At 36.9% G+C, this 15,612-nt stretch overlaps 1 long non-coding RNA gene and 1 other non-coding gene across 2 annotated transcripts in view; both read right to left on the bottom strand.

Moving 5' to 3' along the window:
• Positions 1 to 2,150: 2,150 nt before the first annotated feature.
• Positions 2,151 to 2,224, bottom strand: trnaf-gaa (transfer RNA phenylalanine (anticodon GAA)). The gene has a single exon. It is a non-coding gene; the product is annotated as a tRNA-Phe (tRNA).
• Positions 2,225 to 4,744: 2,520 nt separating this feature from the next.
• Positions 4,745 to 15,612, bottom strand: part of LOC133631607 (uncharacterized) — a 64,882-nt gene continuing 54,014 nt past the window's right edge. The window contains exon 4 of the long non-coding RNA XR_009821520.1: positions 4,745 to 6,553. This is a non-coding gene — a long non-coding RNA (uncharacterized LOC133631607). The remainder of the gene's footprint in view (positions 6,554 to 15,612) is intronic.

Here is a 15,612-nt window from a genome sequence, read left to right as displayed (position 1 = left end):
TGTGACATCCACTGGACACATCTAGAAATTGAAAAACTTCAGCTCATTTTTATACTTCGCAAACTCATCTCGCGGACCGGATCAGACCCGTTTGCCTTCTGAAATACATATCCTATTGAGAACTCCCAGATCCTTGTGTGGAGCTCAGCGAACTACAAAGATCTGGCGAGAGTCAGGTTATACAGATGCACCCTGAAGCAGATTATTACATTTTGATGGGTGCTGGTTAGCGCCTTGCATGGCAGCTCCCACCATCAGTGTGTGAATGTGTGTGTGAATGGGTAAATGTGGAAATACTGTCAAAGCGCTTTGAGTACCTTGAAGGTAGAAAAGCGCTATACAAGTACAACCCATTTATCATTTATATTAAGTCTTATGATTGTAAATAAAATCAAATCAGGGGTTCAACCTTTAATGTCGTATTTCTTTGTGGAGAAAACAACATGTTTTTTATTACATTTCCACCAAACACTTATTTGCTGACTATCACAGAAGCGACAAAACCTGCAAATGCACAAAAGTGATACAGGGCTTGTTGATATTCTGCAGAATCCACATTTTGTTTGGCTCTAGGCAAAGATTAGGGTGGAGAATGGCTAGGACAACGTTTCCCTCCACTGTGCAATAGCTATCTTTCCGAATACACTAAATATATGTAAAATGCATTTGCTATGCAGATATTGAAGGGCAGGCCTTATCGGTCCATATACATCTTTAGTTATGAGCTTAACAAGAGGGCGGAGAAAGAAAACAACCGGATACAAAGACGATTGGGTGGTGGCCATATGCATTTTTTTCTGTTACATCAAACCCAATTTCATGGACGACATGGTGAAAAAGGATTAACACCCAATTTATATACCTTTATAAGGAAAACACGGCCTGCAAATGCGTTAGCGACTAATCCTCGCAGCACTCCGGGACACGGATGTGCTCAGTCTGCAAGTTCCGAGGGGTTCGGAAAGCGCGCGTCGGCTGTCCTGATGACTAATGTGACAAAGACGGAGCAAAAGGCTAGTGGGAAATCAAGAGTTGTTGCACCCAGCAGCGAAGAGCGAGGACTTGATGGTGTCAAAGGATTATGTTGTATGGGGCTAACAATACTAATGGCACTTCTTTTGCATTATGATAATTGCCAAGACAAAATTGCCACCTAATTTCTCCCTGTTTCTAATTATTGGGCTCTTCAGCACTAGCAGGCAGTGGGAGCAGAGCATTGGCAGGCAATTACACTCCTGCAATTATGCCTCTATTGTAAAACACAGCTTTACCAAGGATTTGTAGGGCAGACAGTGATTGCTCTGCCACGCAATTAAATCCAGGATGAATCTGGTACGGACCTGTTACAAGATCCTTTAAGTTGTGTTTTCTAACAATGAAGCAACTTGCAAAACTGTTAGTCAAACATTGTTTACGTGCTACGAACGCTGTGCTGTTTGTAAGGACCAGCTGCAAAAATGCTGCTCCTGAAATAAATAGAATCTTTGACTCGTGTTTTGAAAACAGCGGACCGCTCTTGACACTACCGTTTCTAAAGGCCCCTAATGACAGGGGAGCCCTTTTCTATCAAATTATTTTGGATGAGCTCTGCTGTTTTTAAGGACCTGCTTCCAAAATGCTAGACAGAGATCATCTAGTGGACATTAGGGGTGGAACGGTTCACAAAAATCCATGGTTCAGATCTTTTTAAAATGGTTTGCGGTTCTGTTCAATATACTTTTTTGTTCTTTTGATACCATATAGCCCAATAATCTACAATTACCATTTATCAGTAGGACTGCAATTTACGACTGTTTTGATAGTTGACTAGTCATCGATTATTTTATGGATTAGTCGACTAATCGGATTATGAAAAAATAAACCTATTCAGTGGCTCTAATTTAGCCATCTGCTTTTAAATTCAGCTTAACCAACAGAGATAACTAATTCAGAAATATATATTTATACTGTTACTGTGCTGCTCATGGTGAGAATGTCTCATTTGCACCCCTGGTTTTTGTTTGATTGATTGATTGAGACTTTTATTAGGAGATTGCACAGTACAGTACATATTCCATACAATTGACCACTAAATGGTAATACCCGAATAAGTTTTTCAACTTGTTTAAGTCGGGGTCCACGTTAATCAATTCATGGTAAAAGGCATAATGTGCCAAAAACCCGGGATTGAACCAGGGACCTTTAGATCTTCAGTCTAACACTCTCCCAACTGAGTTATTTCGGCTAAATGGTGAAATCTATCAAAATTAGCGTGGTCCCAAAAAGAAAGGATTTTTAAATTGACTGTGCGTCGGTTTTAAAAGTGCTCCCCCTCTGGTAACATATTGTGTGAAAATGTTAAGTGCTCCCCCTCTGGTCTACATATGTAATAACAAGTATGTGTAAGAAATTGAAATGTGCCCCCTTTGGCTGAAACTAATTTAAAAAAATATGTATATAGAGACATACTCTAATAACTTGAAGTAAATAATGAAGATTAAAAACCAATTATAAACAAAACTTTTTTTTTTTTAAATAACTAAAAGCAGTCTTTTTCTCACAATGTGTCGACTTTTTTCATTTAAAATTGGGAACAATTTCTCATATTCTTTCTGTTTCTGTAATATTGCAATATTTTCTCGTAAAATTGTACTTTTTATGTAGAATTATTAATTTTTAATGCAAAATTGTGACATTGGTCATATAATATTCTGACTTATCACAATATTGTAAAAAAAAAAAAATATTGTAAAATAGTGACAAAATTATGAATTTTGTCATAATTTTGCTAAGTAAAATTCAGATTATTATTATAATATTGCCAAAATGTTAAAGTTTTCTTATAAAATTGTGACTTTTGTCGAGTAAAATTACGACTCTTCATAAATTTGCCCAAAGTTTAAGCTTTTATTGTACATTTGCGACTGTTATTGGGTAAAATTCCAACTTTTATCATAATATTGCACAAATGTTCAGTTTGTCTTTTAAAATTTTGACTTGCGTTGATTAAAATTACGACTTTTATTATAATACTAGAGTTAGGCATTATTTGGAGGTCTCACGGAGTTAACAAATTCCAGAATGTGTGTGCGTGTGCGTGTTTTATCTTATAAAATAAAACTTCAACTTTGACCCTTTAATTAAATGCAAACATATTTTGATACAAAACAGCATGTGGACATTTTTTCCCAGTATTTCAAGTCAAATCATAATAATGTTGTAATACAATAATGTACCGATAACTGCTATGGGTTTACATGATTTAAAGTAAAATAAAAAAACAAGGATTCAGCGGTCATATTATAGTATTAGAAACTGTCTAGGAATCGATGACTTAGCAATGAAGATGTGTAAAATCCATGACATTGGTAATCGCGTCACCAACACCTGGCTAGAATTATCATGAGCACAATGTTTTTATGTGCTTTACACTCGGCCTTTGGAAAATAAGTACAGGTAGTCCTAAAATTTGTTAAAAAAAAAAAAAATCTCCTGAAACTTCATTTGGAAACTGGCTGTTTGGAGTAAAAGATGAGTTTCGTAGTTTTTTCACACAATTGTGTTTAGCGATGTATATCGTTAGGATTCTATCGATACCAATCTTATTGATACTGTATTGGTGTAAATAATGATGTAAAAAAAAAAAAAAAAAAATTATTAGTTTAATTATTTTTATTATTACTGCTACTTTATTTGTGATTATTCCATGCCGATTATTAAAAACGATTATAATCCGATCTCGATTAACTTCACAATTTTTTTTACATTGTTTTTAACCTGCAAGTTTTAAAATATCTGTCCTAAACACCAACATTAAACTAAATAAGAAAAAGCACAATAATATACCAATCTACCAATATTTTTTTGGTTTGAGTAAAAGAAAGCTCACACAAAAGATGCATCAGTTATTATTTCAACACTGGTGCTCCAATTATAGTATTAGAAGCTGTCAAGTTATCATGAACTTACCCATGAAGATCGTGGGTCTCGTCCACAACTACCTAGCATTGTTGACAGTAGTAGCACAGCGTTTTTTACAAGCTTTTAGATTCTGTTTTTAGCGAACATTGTTTCCGTCCGCGATTCCAATGACCCATAAATCTATGATTGTGTTTATTCCCGTCTACCCTGTAACCGGAAGTGGGGCGGCAAAAGGTCCACTCTGACTGTTCCGCCGTGTCTTTTTTTATGCTTTGCAGCGCCACCTGACTGAATGAATGCGCATGTGTCATAATTACGACGTTCAGATGGATTACAAAAAATACAAATAGCCCTGTCATTAGTACAGAATTTTAATGGTCCCCTTAGACCAGGGGTGTCCAAAGTGCGGCCCGGGGGCCATTTGCGGCCCGCAGCTAATTGTTTACCGGCCCGCCACACATTCTGGAAATGCTATTGCAAAAATAAAAAATAAACATTAAAAAAAGTAGAATTAAGTTTTTTTTCTTTTGTCTATCTTTATTTTTCTTTTTTTGCCATTGCTCAAAAAACAAAAAAAAAACAATGTTATAATGAATTATTGACCTATTCAAGGCTCCAATTATTTCAAATATTTCACTTTAAAATGTTTTATGTGGAGAATATTGCATATATTGTGTGGTTGCCATACAAAAACATCAACGTTTTCTTAGACAAAAGAGCATAAAACAAACAAAATAATAGTTCAAACGTAAAATTGACAGATATATCTGAAGTTGATCTCGTAACTTAAGTGTTGAAAGTTAAAAAAAACTAATACAAATGTATCATTTTGAGTGGGGCACCTTTTGTATCCTAAATATATTTAATGGGATTTTATTTATCTTTTCACTGTGATTACTCAAAAATAACAATCAATTAATATCAATGGTGTCTTGCATTATGTATGTTTTTAAGGCTCTAATTACTTCACATCAAACATTGCTTTCTGAATGTTTTGGGCAGTGGGGGAAATACTGCATATTTCAGTTTTATTATAAAAAACAAAGTTGTCTTGACAGATAAGGCATAAAACCTATTTGGTTTTTTAAATTTTATATCAACCTGAAGTTGATATACTGTAGAGATTTACTGTAAGCGTTAAATTAAAAAAAAACAACGTTTTAACATTTTAATGACTTAGACCCTTTATGGTCCCCGGGAGCCCTAAAGGTAAAAAAAAAAAAAAAATCCATATATTTTGTTATGATTTGAAAATGAAAACTATCAAAATGGCCCCCACAAGCTTTAATTTTTCCGTGTGTGGCCCTCAGTGGAAAAAGTTTGGACACCCCTGCCTTAGACTGACCCAATTAGGAAACGGTGATTAAAAAAATAACGGTACTCAGTAGTACATCCCTACTTGTGTTTGAGGTGTCCGCTTTAATTCTGGGAGGCAGACAGATTTTTTGTTAAAATAAAGCCAATAATGCAATTTTTTTGTGGTCCCCTTTATTTAGAAAAGTATCGAAAAGTACTGAATAGTATCGAAATAATTTTGGTACCGGTACCAAAATATTGGTATCGAGACAACACTAGTACATAGTAAAAGTTTTAGATCCTTGAGTTCAACTCATGAAAAATGGGGTTAAATGATTATATTTGCATTTCCTCCATATTTGCCTGCTGATATCCAGATACAAGAAATGCATATTGCAAGACCTTTTTTCATATACCGTATTTTTCGGACTATAAGTCACAGTTTTTTTCATAGTTTGGCCGGGGGTGCGACTCATACTCAGGAGCGAATTGTGTGTGAAATTATCAACACATTACCGTAAAATGTCAAATAATATTATTTAGCTCATTCACGTAAGAGACTAGACGTATAAGATTTCATGGGATTTAGCAATTAGGAGTGACAGATTGTTTGGTAAACGTATAGCATGTTCTATATGTTATAGTTATTTGAATGACTCTTACCATAATATGTTACGTTAACATACCAGGCACGTTCTCAGTTGGTTATTTATGCGTCATATAACGTACACTTATTCAGCCTGTTGTTCACTATTCTTTATTTATTTTAAATTGCCTTTCAAATGTATGTGGGCTCTGTACCGAGGATGTCGTTGTGGCTTGTACAGCCCTTTGAGACACTTGTGATTTAGGGCTATATAAATAAACATTGATTGATTGATTGATTGATTGAAATGTCTATTCTTGGTGTTGGGTTTTAGCAAATAAATTTCCCCAAAAAATGCGACTTATACTCCAGTGCGACTTATATATGCTTTTTTTCCTTCTTTATTATGCATTTTCGGCCGGTGCGACTTATACTCCGGAGCGACTTATATTCTGAAAAATACGGTACTCACGTCATTTGCGGCAGGCAACATACAAAACTTGCATTCAAAGAGAGATATTATATTCAAAATAATTGTAAATTTAAATGTAATGTATTAAGTGCTTGAACAGGAACATACCAGAATGAATTGTTATCGACCCTGCGCTGTGCTCACAAAGAGAGCATTTTCAGGGTGGCATGTTTTGGAGGATTAGCGCTACTTTTACCCTCTAGTTGGTTGGAGCGAGCAGTGACCTGATGCAAATGCCTGCTCTGGGATGTTCTGAGCTGTGAACTATGGGATACAGAGGAGTGAGGCCATCTGGAAAACTGCAAAAAGGGAAAGATGTTGATGAGCGACTGGGGGGAAACAACCAAACAGCGCATTACTTTGTCTCTTACTTGTCTTACACAAACCACTGATGTGGTGCAGTGCAGTGCACTCAAAAGGCTACTGTTAGACTCCTTGCATTGGTTTGAGGAATAATAATGCAAGCAAGTGTTATTTCTACAAGTTCAATGAAGAAAAAAAGATGATTTTCTTCTGGGAAAATTACAACTCAATGATTCAATATTGTTTTCTTGGAGACATTTCTCTAAATGTTTTGAACTCCTATTTCAATACCGTCCAGAAAGGCACTCAACCACGGTGAAAAAATGATGGCCTGTCTACTATCAATGCAAGATGTAAATGGATGCTTGACAGAAACATTTTTTTAAAAATTGCAGTGGTACCTCAGGATAAAAAATTGTATTTGTTCTGTGACTTAGCTCATACCTTGAAAAACACGTATTGCAAAATAGCATTGCCCATTGAAATAAATAACAATCAATTTAATCCGTGCCTGGCCCCCCAATACAGCACACTTTTACCATGTAACATGCCTTTTAGAAAAAACATATAACTTTTAGATTAAAAAATATTGTATGAAAAATAATGCAATAGTAGTAGTTTTATGAAGTAATAATGTACAGCATTAACGTTGGAGAGTGGACAACGACGGTATCTCCTTCCAGCAGTTTCACCATATTTTCATGGATAAATGTCAACCCTTTAGATACAATTTTAAAGTCCTTGGTTGGCATTATTGACTCATTCTGCTTCAGTATGGAGCAGACTGGTAATGCTATATTCTAGGTGATATAGCTGAAAACTATATCGCGATACACTTTTTTTATATTGATAGATATAATTATTGACACTTTTTATGACTTATTGAAGTCTGCCAATAAATACAGTAATGCAATTTTCAACTTACCAAGGGTGCTATTTATCAGTGGACAGACCAGACAATGTCTGGTAGCCAGGTAAGATGAGCCGAGCTAAGGTAATAAAATTATTCAAGTGGATTTGAAAGTAGTTGCAGATTTGAGACACTAGATGGCGGTAGTATAGACTATAAAAATGGGACCTATTACCTCCCTGCTTGAGCACTCAGCATCAAAATGAATCCCAGGCGCGGCCACCGCTGCTGCTCACTGCTCCCCTCACCTCCCAGGGGGTGAGGGTGATGGGTCAAATGCAGAGAATAATCTCATCACACCTAGTGTGTGTGAGACAATCATTGGTACTTTACCTTAATATAAACTATTGAACACTACACAGAGTAATTTTGGAAGCTACTCAATAAACGGACACATTGCAAGTGTCAGGATGTTGCAGCACCGTCTACATTAAAACCAACAAAAGTAAGGAAAAGTTTCTGTAATTGAGTTGATGTATCAAGATATTACAGTTTCTCTTCTCACTCCATGCAGAGAATCCACAACGAGACAGAAAGACGGTGCAACTAAACTTGGTAGTCGATACTGTTTCGTGATTGGCTGTTGGTGTGTCCCTCCCATTGCTCAGTGAATACTGTTAACTGATTGGCTGTTAGCGTGTCCCTCCCATTGCTCAGTGACACTTCCTATTTTCTGTTTGTTGGGTTCCCAAAGAGCAAGGGACTTCATAACACAAATCTTGCTTCATAATTTAAGGTTTCTTACGACCAAAAAATATAAATATATATTGAATATTTTATCGAACGCATTTTATATTGATATTGATTATGTATCTATTGCGATATATATTGATATTGTTTTATCGCATGCATGCATATACATATACATATATATATATATATATATATATATATATATATATATATATATATATATATATATATATATATATATATACACTGTTTTTGTTATTCATTATTAATATAAACTTGTCAGTTTTGTCTCTATTTTTACAATTTGATAGAAGGAATTATTTATTTTAATTATATTTTTTTAAGTTATGTACATTTATATGTACATGTAGATGATGTATCGGGTCAAATCCATTAAGAGTTTGAGCAGAAATATGTCATATAAGAATTAACTATACACAATAAAACATTAACAAAATGCTGCATCACATAAATATTGTTTTAAGTTACACCTTTGTGACATGAAAAAAACACAAGTAATGTATAAAAACCTTGTGTTCTCTTGGTTCAGTACAACAGTTTGGCCAACAAAAATAAAGAGGAGTGACACTTGTCACATCGAATACACAATCTTCACAGCCTTCGTTCAGTTCGATGAGATGACAAAACATTTTAGCTAGTGTTGATGTTATTTGAACACTGATACAGTTTGCAGTTAAATAAAGGAGGAGTGAACATCCCAGTGAAGACTTTATAAACAAGTTGTGACAACGTTCACCGCACATCAAATAGTTTTCTCCATCGCTGTATACTTTTAGTGTGGGGACAAGTGCGTCTGTCTCCAATATTGTCCACACCTGTCTCCATCTAAACACAGCAGTGCGCTCTTAAACGCACGGCGGGAAGTGAGGGAAAATGACGTTAAACCAAGCGCTTGGCTCCGTTTACTCCGAGGGGAAATCTCCTGAGCAAAGTCCGTGTCCTTAGTCCGCCATGATTATCAAGCCAAATGACGCTAGTGCGCATGCGCCTGACTTCCTGTTGCCTAAAATGCACTAATAAATGACGGGTTTTCGGTAATTAAAAAATTAGACGGTATTACCAACCGTAGGGCATTTAATCGCAAATTATCAATATACCGTTTGTTGTTACATCCCTCGTCCATAAACAAATAACAAGTCAAGGGCGGTCACGGCATGTTCTTGCCGTCGATGTTGGTCAATTTTTTAGGGCATTACCGCAAGTGGAAAGAGCGGTTGCGACTTTTGCCGCGGTTAAATTTGTGCCCTGTATATATATTTATACATATATGTATACTGTATATACAGTATATATATACACATACATATATCAGTTACTTCACACTGTACTATGTTCCTGTTAATGATATACATTATCTGAAATAACTAAAGTATCGATATTTTGACTTGAGAATCGATTTTGGAACATAAAGATTTGGTAGCAGTCGTATCAATATTTCAGTATCGATCCGCACATCACTGGAAAAGACAAAGGTCAGCAGCCCAATTACGATCCTTTGTAACCTGCTTGCTTACTTACTACTATAAAATAAGTTGTCTAGTATGTTCACTATGTTATTTAATGCCAAAATTGTTATTTGTTTGCAATAGGATGTATCATAAGAGTTTTTGTTAAAATAATGACATTTTATTGTGGTCCCCTTTATTTTGGAAAGTATCAAAATATATTGAAATACATTTAACTTGACCCACCACCTTGCTCTCATGTGAGATCCACACAGGAATGCGGGCATATGAATCCCTTCCTTACTGTATAAAAGTGTATTGATTACAAAAATAACGTGCTCTGCCAAGTCTCAAGGAGGGTTATGAATGAAATAGCTGATCACGCCAGTCATCTAAAAAAAATCACAATCCTGGTAACAAAAACATGGCCCAGAAAAATCTGTAAGATCAAGCAGTTATGTTACAGATAACAGTGCTTAACATTTTTTATAAGATTCCCAACTAAATTCTCCTGCTAACATTGGTCGCATTGGAGAGCCTAAGAGTACAGCAATCAGTCAGAAGTGTTTAACATTTAAATTATACAGATCTGATTGGGAGAGTGGAACCTTCTCCGTGATTATAAATGATATGAAACTGTATCTATAATGACTTCAGCAAGTTTTAAGGGAGATGAGGACAGAGATGAATGATGGCCACCAAATAGAATAGACCATGTAAAAATACAATTTTGCTGGAAAAAACAAAGCAGAGTGCCTTCATGCTGCAACAACATGGAATGGTTCACCTGTGTCTATTTGTTGTCTTAATGGTTGAACCTTCAGTTCCAGTATAACAGTGTTTGTCTGCACAGCGGAGAGACAGCCCAAACAACAATTGAAAAGCAAAGACATGGCGAATGGTGGCTCCGAGGCGTTCATAACGCACTCCGAGTTTACTTCAACGCGGTCTATTAATTCACAATATAATTGATCAACATTGTTCTATAGCGTCCATTAACTTTTAGCCTGAGGCCAGTCAAAACAGATGCAGACACACACGAAAAAAAGGCCATTATCAGCTGCTGCTGTTGTCAATTTAAATGATGTCGTTCATCAAACGGTTTGAAAGAACAAATACAAAACTGCAAAAGTCAACAGGTTTCAGCTCCAACAAATGATTCCCTATTAAATAGAAAATATAATTGAATATATTTTAGGTCACTCGAATTGCGCAAACTTGCATGACGTTAGGGATGTAACGATTACCGCTATCAGTGATAAACCCCGGAAAAATTCTCAATGATTAGTATTATCGTTTCAAATTTTAATTATCGTACAACCGCGATTGATTACTGCACTTTGATAAACTCACAGTAATGCTGCTCACTTCCGGGAGATGGAGCTAATCACTAGCTAGCTTAAAGGGGAATTGCACTTTTTGGGGGATTTTGCCTATCGTTCACAATCATTTTGAGAGACAAGAAGACAAAAGGTTTTTGTTTTTTTCGTTTCCTAACATATAAAAATCGTCTTGTTCTCGGTGGCTAGCAAGGCAGCTAAAGGGTGCCTCTAAATCCCTTTAAAATGCATTCAAAAACCGTCAACAATACTTAGTGTACGTTTCGTAACCTGTATAATACCTTGGTTATGGCTTTAGGGAAAAAACTGTTCTTGAGTCTGTTTTTTCCCTAAAGCCATAACCACGGGGAACTCTCATAGGCACTGATTTTATAGTTTAGCACCTCTCTGTGTGCAATTTTTACTTTCCACCCACAGTCTGAATGCTTCTGTATATATGTCCATCCATCCATCTTCTTCCGCTTATCCGAGGTCGGGTCGCGGGGGCAGCAGCCTAAGCAGGGAAACCCAGACTTTCCTCTCCCCAGCCACTTCGTCCAGCTCCTCCCGGGGGATCCCGAGGCGTTCTTAGGCCAGCCGGGAGACATAGTCTTCCCAACGTGTCCTGGGTCTTCCCGTGGCCTCCTACCGGTCGGACGTGCCCTAAACACCTCCCTAGGGAGACGTTCGGGTGGCATCCTGACCAGATGCTCGAACAGCCTCATCTGGCTCCTCTTGATGTGGAGGAGCAGCGGCTTTACTTTGAGCTCCCCCGGAATGGCAGAGCTTCTCACCCTATCTCTAAGGGAGAGCCCCGCCACCCGGCGGAGGAAACTCATTTCGGCCGCTTGTACCCGTGATCTTGTCCTTTCGGTCATAACCCAAAGCTCATGACCATAGGTGAGGATGGGAACGTAGATTGACCGGTAAATTGAGAGCTTTGCCTTCCGGCTCAGCTCCTTCTTCACCACAACGGATCGATACAGCGTCCGCATTACTGAAGACGCCGCACCGATCCGCCTGTCGATCTCACGATCCACTCTTCCGTCACTCGTGAACAAGACTCCGAGGTACTTGAACTCCTCCACTTGGGGCAGGGTCTCCTCCCCAACCTGGAGATGGCACTCCACCCTTTTCCGGGAGAGAACCATGGACTCTGACTTGGAGGTGCTGATTCTCAGTGTTAAGATGTTCCAGGTTCTTTGGTGGCAAGGCTTCCAATTCCGAATCTCATTGAAGTATATATATGTATATATATGTATACTATAAGTATATTTGTTTAGTCTTTATTTGAAGGGACAATGTACAGAAACATTAAGCTCAAAGACAGATATGTTCTGTACCAGATTATAGCTAAATAGCTAATTTCCATCTGCAGTCCCTGGCTACCTAAATTAAAGGGATACAAAAATCATGCAATAAAATTATGACAATAAAAACATACACAAGTATTAAGAAAAAAGTCATATATACTGTATGTATATAGTATAATGTTTAATATTTAAACAACACATTCAGAACATTCGTTCTCAGGACTGTACTGTGCACCTTACCTCCTTTTGCACGATTTATCTTCTTTCCTTCCTATGTTTTGCATATTTATAGACTGTCGCACTGATACTGGAGTTGCTTTTAATCTCATTGTACCTGTGTACAGTGACAATAAAAGGCATTATATTCTAATAACTAAGCTGTAGCGACATTGTTATTGTAAGAGCAAACACTGAGGAACTGTTTTTCTATCGGTATTAGCCGTAAAAGCTAACCACGGCAAGAGATAAGCTAGCGTTTATGTATTATTGTGACACTATAGCATCAGCAGCATTGCTAGCTACAAAAAACATACAAACTAACCATAATAAAACAAACACTTACTGTACAATTACTACTCTCGCCGGGATGCCAACCGATGGGCTTGCTCACATACTTTAATTTAGATGAAGAATTGTGTCAACAAAAGCAGCATTAGCTCACTGCTGTCAATGCTAAAATAGTCTGTCTGCGTTGGTGCTTATAATAACAATATCAATCATTTGTGGTCAATTTTCAGGTCATGGCATGTAAATGGAGTATTGTTGGCAGTTTCTGGATGTTTTCAGAGAGTATAATGAGCGCAACCGTGGAGCCTCGATCTGTTGACTCAATTGTAAGCTATTTATTTACGATTTCATATGCATAAAGAAGTCAAGCATATGTGTTCTTGTCTTACATAAGGATTGTAATTGATAAACACCACATATCTTTAAAATGTTTGCATATTTCCAGTATGACTGATCAGATACTATGGTCAGAGTGCAGAAGCGTTACTACCGTGATGTCAATCTCCAAAAATAGCAGAATATTCAAAATGGCTGACTGAATTTGTAGCATTTTTGTGATGTTTAGATGGTGTTTTCACATAATTTGCAATAACAGAAGAATAAGTGATTATTTCATTTTAACAGGAGTGTAGATAGAACATGTTAAAACAGAAAGTAAGCTGACATTAACAGTAAATGAACAAGTAGATTAATAATTCACTGTCTACCACTTGTCCTTAATAATGTTGACAAAATAATAGAATGACAATATGTTACTGCATATGTCAGCAGCTAAATTAGGAGCCTTTGTTTGCTTACTTACTAATAAAAGACAAGTTGTCTTGTATGTTCACTATTTTATTTAAGGACAAACTTGCAATAAGAAACATATGTTTATTTTAGTTAAAAAAAGCCAATAATGCAAAAGTACCAAAAAGTATCGAAATAATTTTGTTACCAGTACCAAAATATTGGTATCGGGACAACACTAACTGCAATACAGTTATATTTTGACATTTAAAACAACAAACTGAAATAAAAATGTTATCTAAATTGTTTAATTGTTTGTATTAATATATTTTTTTTTATCATGGCAGAAAACCAAAAAGTGTTTTCTTAACAAATATAAATTATTATTAAAGGCCTACTGAAATTATTTTTTTAAATTTAAACGGGAATAGAAGATCCATTCTATGTGTCATACTTGATCATTTCGCGATATTGCCATATTTTTGCTGAAAGGATTTAGTAGAGAAAATCGACAATAAAGTTCGCAACTTTTGCTCGCTGGTAAAAAAAAGCCTTGCCTGTACCGGAAGTAGCGTGACGTCACAGGAGCTAGTATTCCTCACAATTCCCCATTGTTTACAATGGAGCGAGAGAGATTCGGACCGAGAAAGTGACGATTACCCCATTAATTTGAGCGAGGATGAAAGATTCGTAGATGAGGAACGTTACAGTGAAGGACTTGAGAGGCAGTGATGGACGTATCTTTTTTCGCTCTGACCGTAACTTAGGTACAAGCTGGCTCATTGGATTCCACACTCTCCTTTTTCTATTGTGGATCACGAATTTGTATTTTAAACCACCTCGGATACTATATCCTCTTGAAAATGAGAGTCGAGCACGCGAAATGGACATTTAAAGTGACTTTTATCTCCAAGACAATACATCGGTGACACACTTAGCTACTGAGCTAACGTGCTAGCATCGTTCTCAAATGAAGATAGAAACAAAATAAATAAACCCCTGACTGGAAGGATAGACAGAAGACCAACAATAATATCAAACCATGTACATGTAACTACACGGTTAAAAATTCTCAGCCTGGTAAGGCTTAACTATGCTGTTGCTAACGACGCTAAGGCTAATTTAGCAACTTAGCGACCGGACCTCACAGAACTATGATAAAACATTAGCGCTCCACCTACGCCAGCCAGCCCTCATCTTCCCATCAACAGCCGTGCTCACCTGCGTTCCAGCGATCAACGGCGCGACGAAGGACTTCATCCGTGGGTTTGGCGGCAAGCATCGGCTAGGCGTCAGGGTAAGTAGTCCTTGTTGTGTTGCTGTAAGTATTGTAATGCCCCGCAGTGGAGAAGGAGTCACACAGATGAGGATGCGCTGCTCAATCGCTTTATTAACAAGCGGTAACTGGTTGTAGTTCAAAAAGTAACGCACACACATACACGAGCTGCTGTTAGCCAAAACTCACGCTCACACACACTCAAGTTCTCCGCCAACTCACTCGCGCATGCGCGTTCCCCAAACCCTTAAAGACACAGTACACTAATGCAAATATCACAGATATTACAGTATTGTACTTAGCCGCTAAGACACCGATCGATCCCACCTACAACGTTCTTCTTTGCAGTCTCCATTGTTCATTAAACAAATTGCAAAAGATTCACCAACACAGATGTCCAGAATACTGTGGAATTTTGTCGAAGAAAACAAGAGGCTTTTCTATCGGGTCCGATGGGGTCTAACCACTTCCGTTGCTTTTGTGACGTCACGCGCATAAATTATATCCAAAGGAGTTTTTCAACCGGAAGTGTGGCGGGAATTTTAAAATTGCACTTTGTAAGTTAACCCGGCCGTATTGGCATGTGTTGCAATGTTAAGATTTTATCATTGATATATAAACTATCAGACTGCGTGGTTGGTAGTAGTGGGTTTCAGTAGGCCTTTAATAGTCCAGTACAATATAGTATCATTTTTAATATGTACAGTATACATTTGAAACTTTTTTTTTATTGAAATAAATATTAGAATCTATGTATTTTGGATAGACGTCATAAAGTAGTCTAGCCACTGTAAGCAATTAATACATTTGAATACAATCACCAAAATGTTTTGCCTAATTAA

The sequence above is a fragment of the Entelurus aequoreus genome, linkage group LG02 (genome assembly GCF_033978785.1).
Source record: "Entelurus aequoreus isolate RoL-2023_Sb linkage group LG02, RoL_Eaeq_v1.1, whole genome shotgun sequence".
In the NCBI taxonomy this organism is placed as follows: domain Eukaryota; kingdom Metazoa; phylum Chordata; class Actinopteri; order Syngnathiformes; family Syngnathidae; genus Entelurus; species Entelurus aequoreus.
Note: the sequence above shows the minus strand (reverse complement) of the source record. Positions and strands in the feature narration are given on the sequence as shown.